We start from the raw sequence: 14,315 nt of genomic DNA, 5'->3' as shown, positions 1-14,315 counted from the left end.
AATTTCTTGCCTAAAATTCGATGTGCGTAGAGGAGATCCTTGCACCAGAGGCAGCACCAGCAGCAGCAGCCACCACCAGTGGCAGGACATGCCAGGGCCACGTTAATTATGCATGGGGTTAGCAGAGCCATAGCCCGAGCCCCGAACCCAAAGTAGGCCACATGGTTACGAGGGGAGGAATGCTGTGGGCTGCGAGGCGCTGCTGCTGCTGGTTTTGCTGCAGGCAGGAGAGAGAGAGAGCAGCAGGAGGCACAGCCATGGGCATGGGGCATGGGCATGGGCATGGGTTATGTATGTGCGGCATGCAGCGAACTTTTAATCCGCTTTAACTAAAAACATTTAAATTTGCCCAGGCAGCGGGCTGCGGTCGGGCGGAGAGTGGGAGGTGGAATAGCAGCCAAAGCAGCCACCCACCCACTCAGCCACTCACCAACCGAAAAAATGGGAAAATAAATAGAAAAAATGTAGAAGGCTTATACTCTGCCAGCGGGAAAAGTAGCCGCTGCTACCACTGGAAGATTGGAAGGCAGCTGGAGCTGCTTCGGGCGTTAATTGGAAGCTCTGAATGGAAGGAAGAGATTTGGGAGGAGGTTTGGTAAGAGAGCTCTAAGATTGAAAGCAGATCTTCTATCGGAGGCTGAATGGAACTGAATGTGACTGGGAAAAGTTCAGAAAGTGTTCTCAGGGACTCCTCCTTTCCACTCGCCATATACACGTACCTACATTTCAAATGCAATCCATTTTGTGGAGTATTGAGTAATTTTCAGAATTTAACGAACTCATCTGCAAATATATCTCATGGATATCCCCCCATGGATCCCCGTTCCATTCCCACTATTATGTCGAATCACATCAGTCATCAGGGGGCATCAGGGGGCGGCGGGGGCAGAACGAGATCTCAATTAAAATGGATTAAATGCCGAATATGTGGACGAAATATATTTAATATGGAAATGTGTTTAATCTCTGTCCGGGGACACACGGACATACGGCCGAAGAAACCGAATTTTGTGTGTGTATGTGTGTGTGTGCCATTGCATTCCTGTTCTGAAATATTTTATTGATTTGTTAATTTTGTGTGTGATTTTCCTGCTTTGTTTGGGGTCTTTTCTGCTTCTGTGCGTGTGTGTGTGTGTGTGTGTGGAAATTCCTTGCTCAATGAATGGAATTCCAGGCATTTGCAGTCTCTGTCTGTTTCTTGGTATGTATTTTCTTTCTCGGCTCTCCGTCTTTTGCTGTCTCTTTTACTCCCATTAAGTGCATGTCTTCTTTCGGTTTTCCACAAATTCATTCCGTTCATTTTCGTTGGCTTTTTTCCTCCATTGGAGGAGTCCCGTATTTTCCACGACTTCCATCCTCTAGGGGGGGGGTGGTGCTTTGCTTTTTTCCCTTAATGAAGGACGCAAGCCGCAAGCTTCTGCGGCAGGGTGTGGCGTGGGGGCATGGGCCATGGGGCATGGGGCATTCTCTGTGTGTGCTAATCACAAGTTGCAGCTAAGCAGCTTACCAAACTTCTTTTCCACTGTAATTTTTGGCACATTTGCTGGTGAATGGCCGAAGTTCCTTGAGGGCAAACAGCTGTGAAGCATTTAAGGCCACTTTAACTTTTCCGCCTGCCCCCCAGTGGCATGCGGATGCTGACGCTGCTGCTGCTGCTCCTCTTTGGGTGTCAAACATTGTAGGACAACAGATTACAATAAAACGATTTTTCACAGATGAACAGAAGAACAGGAGAGGCATTCGACAGCAGCAGCAGCAGCATCCACAGTGTGGCATCAACATCAGCAACAGCAACAGCAGCAGCCGACAGAGGAGGGCCGCAGGACAACCGCAGGACAACCGCAGGATGGGGCAGTGACACACACACACAGAGTGGAGGAGAGAGACCATAACTTAAATTTTGACAAATGTATGTGACACTTACAATTAGTATAAATTGACTGTCGTGTTGAGTGGCCGCCACCGTGTGGCACCATCACCATCACCATCACCATCACACACACACACACACACACACACACACACACACACACACACAACACACACCTCTCACTCTCTCTGTAGAGGGGAGGGTGAGGGCGATGGTGCATGCCACAGAACGAACCATCATTCCGCGTGTGCTCCGCTGTGGGAGAACCGCACAATAGAGCGACAACAATGTCACGGCATCTGCTATTGTCAGGGCACAATACGCCGATTTGCATTACTGCGGCTGTCACGCGAGAGTTGCCACAAGAGTAGGAGTGGCAAGTGGCAAATGGGAGGAGAGTGGTGTTGGGGAAAATCATATGGTTTCCCCATACAATGTAGTGCTTCGATCCGTACAGAAAAGATCCTCCTAGGAACATAGACAGCTTTTCCCCAAAGAGTACGAGCCACCCTCTCTCACTCTCCATTACTCTCTTCTCTCTTCTTTCTTCTTTCTTCTACGCAGTGAGAGTCGCGTGTGGCAGAAGAGTTCGCTTTTGCCACGGGATGTTGCAGCACCAGCAGCAGCGTACATAATAAATTTATTTACCAACTCTCTCTCTCCCTCTCTCGCAGATTGGACAGGCAGGCCCGTCCACTAAATTTCCATCAATTCCTGCCAATTTTTGGCAATTTCTGTGTGTGCGCTCGGCTAAACCGTTTAAAAATTGATGCAAATTAAATTCACTATTTTGTGCAATAACGAAAGCAAAGCTCCACGCCACACCGCGCACCGTCCTGCTCCGCAAATGGGAAATACAACAAACAACAAACAAGCAGTCGCGCGGGCGGGCGGAGACTGAATGAAAAAAGCAAAGCCACGTGGAAATTGGGAAAATTCAGTTTGCGGCTGTCCGCCCGCGCATCAACTATTCATTGTTTGATGGAAAACAGTAGCAGGGGGTGTGGCAGGGACAGAGGCAGAGGAGTTCATTGGTGGTTTGTTGTTGCGCGTTGGGTCAAGAGTTTGGTCACAAAACTTTCGAAATAGATCGCGGTTGTACGTGCAGTGCAGCTCAAAAAAACAGCAGCTCGAAATTGAAGCGACTATTCTCTCTGGATTCCACTCAATCGCTGCAGTTCCATTTCTTTTCTTAGAACTTTTGAATGGCTCTGGAAAGCAATTAATGCCACCATCTCTCCCTGATATTACTCGATTAAATTTTCAGTCCGATTGTATTCCTGACTGTCCTCTTCTATCTATCTCTCTCTTGAAGCCCAACTATTTCGCAATCTCTCTGTGAAACTCTTTGATCTTACCTCGCTGTGGCATGCCTCGTGCCAGAGTGCGTGGGAGTCTGCGTGGGCCTGCTGTATACGTATGCGTATACGTATTTATGGCATATACAAATATATCATCCAGAAAGTTTAAACTGCCGCAAAGGCTAAGGGCAATTGCTTTTGACAGTTATATGCACAAATTTATGAGACAAACTGCTGAGAATGGCGTATGGTAAGAGGGGGTGTGGGAGTGGGAGAGGAGTGGTTAGCAGTGGGTGGTGCGGCGGTTGGGGATCAGCATTCAGCCAAAAACATATGCCTCTGGTTTCTGGTTTCTGGCACTTTAATTGACTGAAATTCTGAATCTGAGTGGAACATGAAATTGAGAACACACCCACGCACATGCAGACGCACACTCACACACATGTGCACTCAGCCTTCCCATACTCTCCCTCCCTCCTCCCCTATCCAACACACACTGGCATAGACAACCTCTTCTTCTCTCTTTAGATTTTCGGAAGGTATCAGAAATTACTTACAATTCAAAAACAAACTTTTGCCGCTGCTGCCGTCGAACGAAACCTAAATTTGTAAGTCAACACAATGGAGAAGGAAAGAAAGAACGAAAGAACGAATGAAAGAGAGGGCACAGGACACAGCGAGTGAAACGGAGGGGCCAGGGGCAGGAGCATGGGCAGGACTAAGCATTAGTCGAAATCCGAAAATGTCGCATTGGAGAGGGAAACAGCGAAGAGTGAAGGTAGGGGGCAGCGGCAGGGGCGCATTGCAAAAGTGAAGAAAAATTGTAGAAAACTTTTGCTGATTTCGCCCAGTGCGCTTCATTTATTTCAACGATTTGTTGCCAGGAGGAGGCGCCAGGAGGAGCCATGAGAAGAAGCTGAACTGAAGCAGGATTCTGTCCAAAGAGCAGCTGTTTTACTTCTTGATGGGTCCGCATCCGCATCCCCCCTGAATCCTCTCTCCATCCTTCTCCTTTCCACTAACTTTATCGCTTGAGTAAGTTGCCGCTGCCTTCCGTTTTATAATATTATAACGTGCGTTGTTTGTGCTTGAACAATTTTTCGGCGTTACCTTCGCTCCCAGCCCGCCCTCCTGTCCTTCCCCCCCTTCTGCCATCCAGCTACTCTTATTGGAAAATTGCAAGTTGTCGTGAATAGAAAGAGAGAGAGAGAGAGAGAGAGGTAAACAAATAACTAGAGAGAGAGAGAGAGGAAGGTGTTGGGCATAAAAGTTTCCATTCTTCTGGCAGCTGGAGTTTCAGTTTGAGTTCGGAGTCGGAGTTGAGTCCTGGACTTGGATCCTGGAGTGTTGCAGGGTTTGGGTTTTTGGGGTTTCAGAGTGTGGCGCATAGGTAAATACCTTGCAGATTCCTATTTGAGTTTCCAGCTTGAGCCGTGTCGTCCGCCACGTGTCGGCAAACGAACCAAACTTTCGAGAGTGTGACACAGTGAGTTTGTATGTGTGCGTGTGCGTGTGTGTGTTTGTGCTTGTGGCACAGTTAGGACCTGGTTGAAGGAGCTTTCGAGGCCATTCAAATATATGCGGAGAATATAGGAGAATAGAGTCCCATTCCATTGCCCCTCTATCGGGCCAGAACTATCTCTGAAAGTATCACAAAAGTCAAAACGCTGGCCATTCCACAGAGCCAACAAAAAGGCGAACAATTGCCGGGTTTATCTTTTCGGCCATCGGCCAGAGGCACTTGCTTTTTATTTTACTCGCATTAAATTAATTGCTTGAGTTTAAGCGCCATTCCAGCGAAAGGAAAATAGAGTGGGAGAGCAGCTGTAGCTGAAGTGGGGTCGTTTCGTTTCATCATAAGCTGATCGGCGTGGGTGGTACAGAGGGCCCACTGTAGAGAGCGTTTAGGGGAGCTAGGCAGATCGAGAAATTTTGTGGAAGGCAAATTGCCATAGCAGTTGTTAAAATTGTTAAAAGGAGAACTCTCAAACGAAAAGAGGATTAGCTGCAGGGGGAGTGCGGGGCTAACTCACCTTGATTACTCGTAAATTCATGTTGCTTCCCATCTCCTTTTATTCTTCTTCAGTTTGTACAGCTACTTTTACCATACTGCTCTCTCTGAACTCTTTGCACTCGCAAAAAATGTAAGAGACCAGTTTCACATGCTGTTCTTTTTACACCCACGCACTCACACACACACACATCTCACACCGCGAAACCTCAAGACCGCAAGACCGCGTGACCGAACGAAAACTGGACCGAGGAACTTTGCTGCATTTTCACACAAATAGCTTAAAAAGTCTATCAAATAATTTGTTTTCACATAAAGGAAATATAAAATAAACTTGTTGCACTTCTTTTTCACATATTTACACACATTTTGGGCCGCGATCCCGCGATTTCGGGATATATTCTGATACCCACTACAAACGATCCCACTTTTTTTCTCATACTGCAGAGAGATCTCTCAACTGGGAGTACAAAGTTTGACAGAAGGTTCTATCTCTGGAGTGAATTAAATGCGACTCAAAGTGGAGTACGAAAGTTGGACAGATGGAGCTAACTCTTGAGAGAATTATATTTATAATTAAACTGTAGCAAGGGAAAAGAAATGGTAAACGGCTAGGAGGGAGTGCGCAAATGAATAAAAATCTTATTAGTTTTGAGTGCATTTCTGAGTGATTATGAAGTCAATTTAAGACGATTAAAGGCGAGTGAGGGAGTTTGACTTTAACTGCCGTAGAATGATTAATTGTTCTAGGTCTGAAAGTGTTTCCTATCTCGCATCTGGCACTTCTGCGGTCGTTCACTCTTTCGGATCATCACCTGTGCATGGAGTAGCAGTGGCTGGCAGCATTTTTCGTTTGCGCTGTTCCTAATTTTAAAGTATCCTTCAAGAGTTGTTGCTGCTCTCTTCAGCTGTCTCCCTCTCTCTCGCTCTCTGGCTTTTTTATTGCTGTTGTTGCTGCTGATGTTGCTGTTTTTGCTCTTTATGTGTTTGTATGTGTGTGTGTGTCTATGCATGCACCTCTCCCTCTATCCCTTCTTTTCTCTTGCATTTTCGTGTGTGTTCTATGAGTCTGAATGTGTGTGTGTGTGTGTGTGTTTTGTGTGCGGCAAACATTTGCAAAAAGCGACACACGCTGCAAAACTTCACAATGAAGCTCCTCCACTCCTTCTATTCCTGTTCCTTCTACTGCCCCCTCCTGACCCATCCTGAACCGTCCTCCTGCACATTGTTGCCTTGTAGCTTAACAAAAAGCATTAACACAATGCAGGCGCAGCATGACGACGACTACGGCGACGGGGGCCACGTTTTGGGGCCACACAGAGCTGAGCTCCATGGAGCAGCAGCAATGGAGCAAGGGCTCCAGCGGGTCGTGTTATGTACTGTACCGACATTGTCGTACATAGAGAATACGACACCAGGAGGCAGTAAGGGAAAAAGGCTGAGAGTGGGGTGGGTGTGGGTGCGGGGGCAGGGCAAAGAGAGAGTGCAGCTGTTGCCGGCGGCATTGCGTGGGACTTCCGCTGAAATGTAACCACAGCAGAGAAAGGAGCGGCTGCAGCGGTAGAGATATAAGCAGCCCCTGCGGATATACGGGGGCTCTCTGGTTGCCAGACGAATTTGCAAGCCGAGAGTGGGGTCATAGGGCACAGAGCCAGAGCCAGAGCCGTGGCTGTTTCAAAAGGGTAATTGCTAAGCAATTACCTTCTTTCCCAAGATTAATGGTCATGGAAGAAACTTGAAAATGTTGCCGCAATGCCAACAATGACCCCAACACATGACATGGCTCTCTGCTGCTGCCGCTGCCGCTCTGGATACCGCTCCGGGTTGCAGCTTCGTTGCGGATTTACTTTTTGTTGTGGGTGTCCCTTTCCTTTCCTTCCCCCCCTCCCACTCCATGAGCCGTGGCAGGGATAAATGAGGGCGTTATGGCATTAATTAGATGCACAGTGGGCGCGGCGCGGCGAGACGATGGGATGGGCTGCGCGAATGTATGTGTTCGGTTTCTGTTTTTCTCCTGTCAAAAGCGTGCAGCAGAAAAAGTTGAATTATGCAAATTGCAGCGCGCATTTATTGCTGCACCATGCCATGCAACACACCGATCCGTTCGACCTCTCTGCACTTTTGCCTTTCAGTTTTTCCCTTTTTCCGCACTCATTCATTTGCAATTTTTGTAATTCGCACCGGATATACGTACTTTCAGGGCATGTTAAACTGCAATCCCGATCCCAATCCCAATCGGAATCCCAATCCGCGACACCACAGTCACCTCACCCCAGGAGTGTGGGCTGCCGCTACCGCTCCCGCTCCAGTCTCTGCCTCTGGGGCTTCCCATCGGAATCTGTGGCATCCACAGCCCCACTCCCTCTGTCGGTCACCCACTGCGCTTTACATAAATTATATTTCCGCCGGAAAAATTAACATTTTTATGAATTTCCTTTCAGTAGACGCGCATTGTGGTGTCGGGCGAAAAAAAATAAAAAATAAAAAAAACGAGAAGGAAAATAAAGAGTCAGTGCACTGCAATACACTGCACTACACTGCACTACACTGCACTACAGAAACACAAAAGAGAGAAACCCTAGCGGTAACTGTAGAGAGAGAGAGAGAGAGAGAGAGAGAGCACGCGAGCGACTAGAGCGCACTGTGGCGCCAAAGACTTAGTGGAGGCCTCGCAGCTCCGCTCCCCAAAGAGCGTTTCTGGTTTTTTGGCGAAAGCTATGACGAGGAGAAGGTGTTAGTAGAGGGGGGCTGCGGGGGCAGGCACTGCACAAACTGCGAAAATGAAATGTTGTTATTGAAATTGGCAAAGTTTTATGTGAGCACTTTTTACATAGAAATGTTTGGCCATGACTTGCTGCTGCCGAAACAGAGTATGGTCCCTGCGCCAATCCCTCAGTCCCCAAAGCCCCCAAGTCGTCGTCGTCGTCGGTTGGCATTGCCATTGCCTATTTATGCGTGGTTGAGGTTAAAATGAAGCGATTTTCCCCTCCCAGTACTACTCTCTGTGCTTTTTTTTATGCCTCTTTATGGCTCGCTTTGGTTTAGGTTTTAGTTTTTGTGGCCTGCTGCCCTGCCCCCTTTATTGTGCGCCTTTTGGGGCAATGTGTGATATCCGTTCTCGTACATTTGCGCCCAGTGTTCCAGTGTGCCGTTGCTTTTGCTTTTGGCTTTGCCTTTGCGTTGCGTTGGTGTAAAATGCCACAATACGGAACAGCAACAACAACAACAGAAACGAGAGAAACGGGAGAATAAAGTGCCAGGAAACACATTTAATATCTACGCATAAAAATAAAAGCGAGCCAGCCAGCCAGACCCTAGCAAATGGCAGAGTGACCAAAGTGAGAGGAAGCGAAAAGAGAAACCGAGACAGAAACAGCAACAGCAAGCAAAGTAACGGACAACGTCCAACAAGGAAAGAACGGGAGAGAGAGAGAGAGAGAATGTCGGTTGGAAGGTCTTGTTTATTACGCTCGCATAGCCAAATGCATAAATTTACGGACCGATGCGTGCAAACTGTAAAAACTTAAAAAAAAAACACCCAGAAAGAGGCGATGGAAACGAGGAGCATGGTCGGAAGTGGGGGAGGAAAGGCGGAGGAGCTGCAAATGAAAAAGCGCCTGAGAACGGGAGCGGCAACAATAAGAACCACTTCCAAGCCGAAGCTTACATGCACTGTGCGAAAGAGAGAGAACGAGAGCAAGAGAAAGTGGAAGTGGGAGAACTGAGTGCATGCTGGAAATTCAATTTTAATTTAAATGGAGAACAAATACAGCCACAACCAACACTCCCACACCCATATTAAAAGAGAGTGCGGAATAAAGAGAGAGAGAGAGAGAAACTTTACCTAATGGAAAAAGATTAGCCGAAAGCAACATCAAAGGGAGGAGGAGGAGAACCCCACTCATATGCACGTGTGCTCCACTACTATTTACATAGCTGATAATCAAGGCGAAATTCTCAAATAAAGTAAAGTCGAATTCTCGCAGTGCAAAATTTACAGTTGCAAAAGAAATTACCCAGAAATGCGATGGAAAGGAGATAAAAGCAGCAGGAGCAGCCGAAACGAAAGTGTGAGAAACAAGGCAAAATGCGATCGAGTCGAGTCAAGGAAATGCAACACAGAAATGAGAATTTATGCTTATGAGTGAAATATTCGTCGTTTTCCTTGCCCCGTTATTCTCTGCTTATGAATATGTATGCATTCGGCAGGCACCTTTCAGCGGCAGGATGTACCACTGGATATGAATGTGGTGTCGAATAAGAGACGAATGCCTTGCTGCAGTTTAATTGAACAGGTAATTCACTCAAGAGTTAGATCCATCTGTCAAACTTTTGACTCCCATTTGAGTGATCTCTCTGCAGCATGAGAAAAAAAGTGGGAAAGTTGGTTAAAATATTGCAAAATATCGAAAAAAAATTGTCGCGAAGTCGTGTGGTGTAGTGGTTATGAGAATATATCTCTAAATAAGGGGCAGATCGCAGGCCGAAATGTGTGTAAATATGTGAAAAGGAAGTGCAACAAGTTTCTGTTATATTTTCTTTATGTAAAAAGCAATTATTTGATGGACTTTTTAAGCTACATATTTTTGTGAAAAATGCAGTGAAAATGCCAGCAAAGTTCCCCGGTCCAGTTTTCGTTCGGTCACGCGGTCTTGCGGTTTCGCGGTTTGAGCTGTGTGAGTGTGTGTGATTGCGTGGGTGTAAAAAGAACAGCATGCGAAACTGTTCTCCAACTTTTTTTCCGAGTGCGAAGAGTTCAGAGAGAGCAGTATGGTAAAAGTAGCTGTACAAACTGAAGAAGAATAAGCCACAGGAGAAGAGAGTGACAATGAAAGAGATGGAAAGCAACATGAATTTACGAGTAATAAAGGTGAGTGAAAGAAATTAAACATTTACATAAATATGCAGCTGATGGTAATCAAGGGGATTATACATATACATATGTATAATGAAATAAAGTAAAGTGAAATTCTCGCAGTGCAAAATTTACAGTTGCAAAAGAAATTACCCATAAAGGCGAAGGAAAGGAGATAAAGGCTGCAGGAGCAGCCGAAACGAAAGGAAAGTGTGAGAAACAAGGCAAAAGGCGATCGAGTCTAGTCGAGGAAATGCAACACAGAAATGAGAATTTATGTTTGTGAGTGGAATATTCGCTGTTTGCCTTGGTCCGTTCTGCTCCGCTTATGAATATGTATGCATATGTATGTATGCACCAGGATATGAGTGTGGTGTGGGGCCACTGGGAAAGGGGGGCAGGGCTCAACAGCAGAGTTGAGGTGTATATTTATTAGCAGGCTGTGGCATCACAGGCATCAGCAGGAGGAAGCTGCTAATGTGCTTTGACAGTGTCGTGCCATAGCCACGAGGACAGTGAGGCAATAACTGCTTAATGGTCTGTCATTTGTCTGCCACCAAAAGAGACAGAGAGAGTGTGATAGAGGGGTAGCAAGGGGGCTGTGTCACAGAAAAGTTAAGCTAGGGCCTCATTATGCAGCAGGGGCAAAGCATCAGCATTCTGGACGAGAGCCTAGCATTAACAGATCGCTGTTATGCTGACTGTTAACAACACTGTTAAGTTAAGCGAACACTCTTCAGCGCTAGTGGCGTCTCGGCGGCAATACACCCAAGTTTCAAGGCGGCGAGTTTTTGTCCGATATAAAACATAGTGGCGCCCGTGGTTTTCTCTTCAGCACTAGGTGGCGCCACCAGGTGGCAATATTCGGGGAAATTTCTTTAATTTCCCCCTTAACTTGAATCTAACGCACTTTTCAGCTTCTTCTTTGACTTCCGCTTTAGAGGGAGGCAGGGCAGGAAGAGAGAGATTGAGAGCCGCCTCTGGTTTTGGCATTTTCTTGGGTGGGTGGTAAAATACATATTTAATAATTCAAAGTTGAATGCTATAAAATCTCAGCGGGGGTCCGTATTTCAGGGCGGTAATTCCACATTGTTCGGGTTCTCCAAAGGAGTCGAGTCGAGTCTGGAATCCTGCCGGAGTCCTGCCAAGCAGGTGGGCTTCCCCTTCGGTTTTTTTCTGTGGGTCTGGCTTTGTGTTAATGTGAGAGTTTACTTAGGCCAGCGGGCGCTGCTGCTATTTTCTGGTGCTACTGCTGCTGCTGCTTTAACGGCGCTTCCTGGGGGAAATTAACCTCCTTGCCACATGGGGGGGACAGCACGAGAAGTGCCCCAGTAGCGTGCAGCAGTCTCCGCTTTTGATGATATGGATCAAACGATTTTGTTTGCAGATTAACCTACACGACGGTGTCCGTCCGACACCAGCCGGCAGTCGCTCGACTCCCGACTCCCGACTTTGTCTGCAACTGCAACTCGCGGCAAATGCCAATTGCAACAATGGCCTCGAAAGGCAATGGCACATCGCGTGTGGCATGCAAGACAGAAATAGAGAGAGAGAGAGAGAGAGAGAGCGAATGACAGACAGCCCCAATACCCGCCCCAGACCAGTTGGGGATTGCAATTGCTGCAAAATGCCTGCCACTTTGCACACTTTTGCACTGCCACAAAACGCCACAAAACTTAAATTGAGCCGCCGCCCAAAACAAACAGTTTGGCGAGCAATCCAAACAGAGGATACCCGGAGTCCATAGAGCCATAGAACCATAGACCCATAGAGAACGGAGAGATTTGTAGAGAGAAGGGAGTCGAGTAGGAGAGTGCGGAGAGTGCCATAGAAGCCATTCATTATCCGCACTTTGATTTTAAAGCCAGTCGGCAAATCACTTAAATCTCTCTTGTGTGCAAAGCAAAAGTCGTGTGGCATGAACTTAACCGTAAATCGCATGATAAATGTTTTCTTATGCCCCCCTTCCCCCCTCTCCAGAAATACCCTTTCCCAGTGTTCAGAGAAGAGGGTAGCATGGATGGATGCTTCTGTTTGCCCCAAAGGACACCCACTCTTCCTGGGAGAAGGGGCGCATCTTTTGTTGTGCTGAGCAGAGCATTTGACAATTCAATTACTTCCTTAGTTTTCCTATAGTTTTGCTTAGTTTTTGCTTTCTTGTTTGTATATTTAATAGAATCTTTTGCATTTCTTATGTGTTTCCAAGTGTCAGGCGGAGGACTAATTTGATTTATGGCCAACGAAAGACGGAACAGAGCAGACAGGGCAGACAGAGTTATGCCCCAATAATAATATTCGCAAATATCGAAGATAAACTTTTTCCTGAAGTCCGTTTCCTGAATCATGCAGGGACGAAGGCCGCAGTATGCAGGACGAGGTTGTTAACGATGACTAAGGCCTTTTAAATGCTGTCGAAAGATGACATTGTTTTTGTGGATGCCAGAAAGTTATTTCTCTCTCTCTCTCTCTCTCCATTTCTCTTTGTTTGCTCTGCGTGATATCATAACTTATGCATACGAAGAGGACACTCTGTCAGGACACTCCCACTCCCACCTACTGCCTCGTCCTGCTGCTCCTTGTGCCTGGAATACTCGTAATACCTGAGATAATCAATTGCTAAATGCCTGCCTAATAATTGATGGTTCTCCTTACACTTCCATCAAGAGATTGTCCCATCGATGGACTTCACTTCTCTCCCCATTATATGGCACTCTTGCTGTGGCATGTGGCAGGCTACATACCCAATCAATCAACATTTTCGGATGGCCCTGCTGCTGTGCCTTTTTTCCTAATTAGCAAATTAAAAATCCTTAGTTTTTAAAGCGTCCTTTCTCCGCTTTTCTCTCACTCTCTCTTTTTCTCTCTCTCTCTGTTGCAGCACGAAAAACTCATTAGTAATTAAATGTTTTCCGGCGCGACTACGCCCTGTAGTGTCCCCGCAACACTCCAGCCCCTTCTGCCCCTTTTCTTCGTACTCTATTCTCCTGCGTCTGTTGTCCCTGTCCCTGTCGTTGTCGTTGTCGTCGTTGCGTCGTGTTCGCACAGCCAGCACTTCCGCACTTCCGCCTGCTGCTGATTCCGAATCCGAATCTGCTGTTGATGCTCCTGCCCCTGCCCCTGCCCCTGCCCCATGCCGCACCTCTGGTGCTCCTCCTCCTTCGCCTTGCGTATGACGCACAAGACTCCTCATGCAATGTATACGCACTTTTTATACCTATTTATAGCCTGTGTCTGTCGATTCCAGGGTATCATCTATGTGCGCATTCTGTTTAGTTCTCTTGCTGATCGCATTAGTCGCATGCCCCCGTGGCACACATCTGTGTGAAATGGAATGTTCTTTTCCTCATAGTTGAATCCCAATTACATCATTCTCTACTCTCCAACCAGCGTATGCGTGTTGCATGAACAAGTGGCAGAATGGCACAGACAGAGAGGCAGCGAGTGCAAATGAGTTTCAGGGGTATCATTTAGTCGGATGTTGTTGCTGCTGGTCTGTTGTCTGCTGCCTGCTGCCTGATGCCTGATTCGGATGCCGTATTAAGCCCGTAAACAAGTCTACAAGCAATGGCTCCTCCTCGGGTTATGGCCACGGCTATATGGGTATATGGCTCTGATTCTGTGGCTCCTACTGGGCGGGCCAGGCGGCCTGGCTGTAGCCCTGAGCATGATTTGTTACTGACAGCGTCTCAGGCAGCAACAGCGGAGGCAGAAGCCCAGGCTATAGCCATAGCCATAGCCATAGCTATAGCCAGAGGCAAGCATCGGGGGCAGGAGCATCAGGAGGAGCCACGCACAGAGTCTCGACTCTGAGGCTGAGTTTGATTTATTTCTCGTTGTACAATTTATGAGTGAAGGTGAAGCAGCAGCAGCCGCTGTGGCATCAACACCATGCCGCACCGCACCACACACCACTCCACGAGCCACGCAACCAGGCAAAAGGATACGCAACCAAAGGAGGCAGAACTGCTGAACCGGACCCTGGGATCCACTTGCGCAATTCATTGAGAGCCCGAGAGAGAGTACCCGAATACCAGGACGAACGGGAGGAGGCAGCAGGCAGCAGCCAGTGTCCTTCCAAGGGTTATGTTCCGCCCGTGGGTTGAAGGGAGAGTGGCGGGAGGGGGTTATGGGCATGGGGCATGGGGCATGGGGCAGTCAGGACTGTCAGGCAGCGTAGCGCGTGTTTCAGATGCGTAAGATTCCCCGAAAGATTTGCCCCAATGCCACAGGGGAATACGACTGAAACTGTGGGGCACAAAAACAAAGAGAGGGGGAGAG

This window comes from Drosophila obscura, unplaced genomic scaffold (assembly GCF_018151105.1).
Source record: "Drosophila obscura isolate BZ-5 IFL unplaced genomic scaffold, ASM1815110v1 contig_4, whole genome shotgun sequence".
NCBI classification, from domain to species: domain Eukaryota; kingdom Metazoa; phylum Arthropoda; class Insecta; order Diptera; family Drosophilidae; genus Drosophila; species Drosophila obscura.
This window is presented reverse-complemented; position numbering follows the sequence as displayed.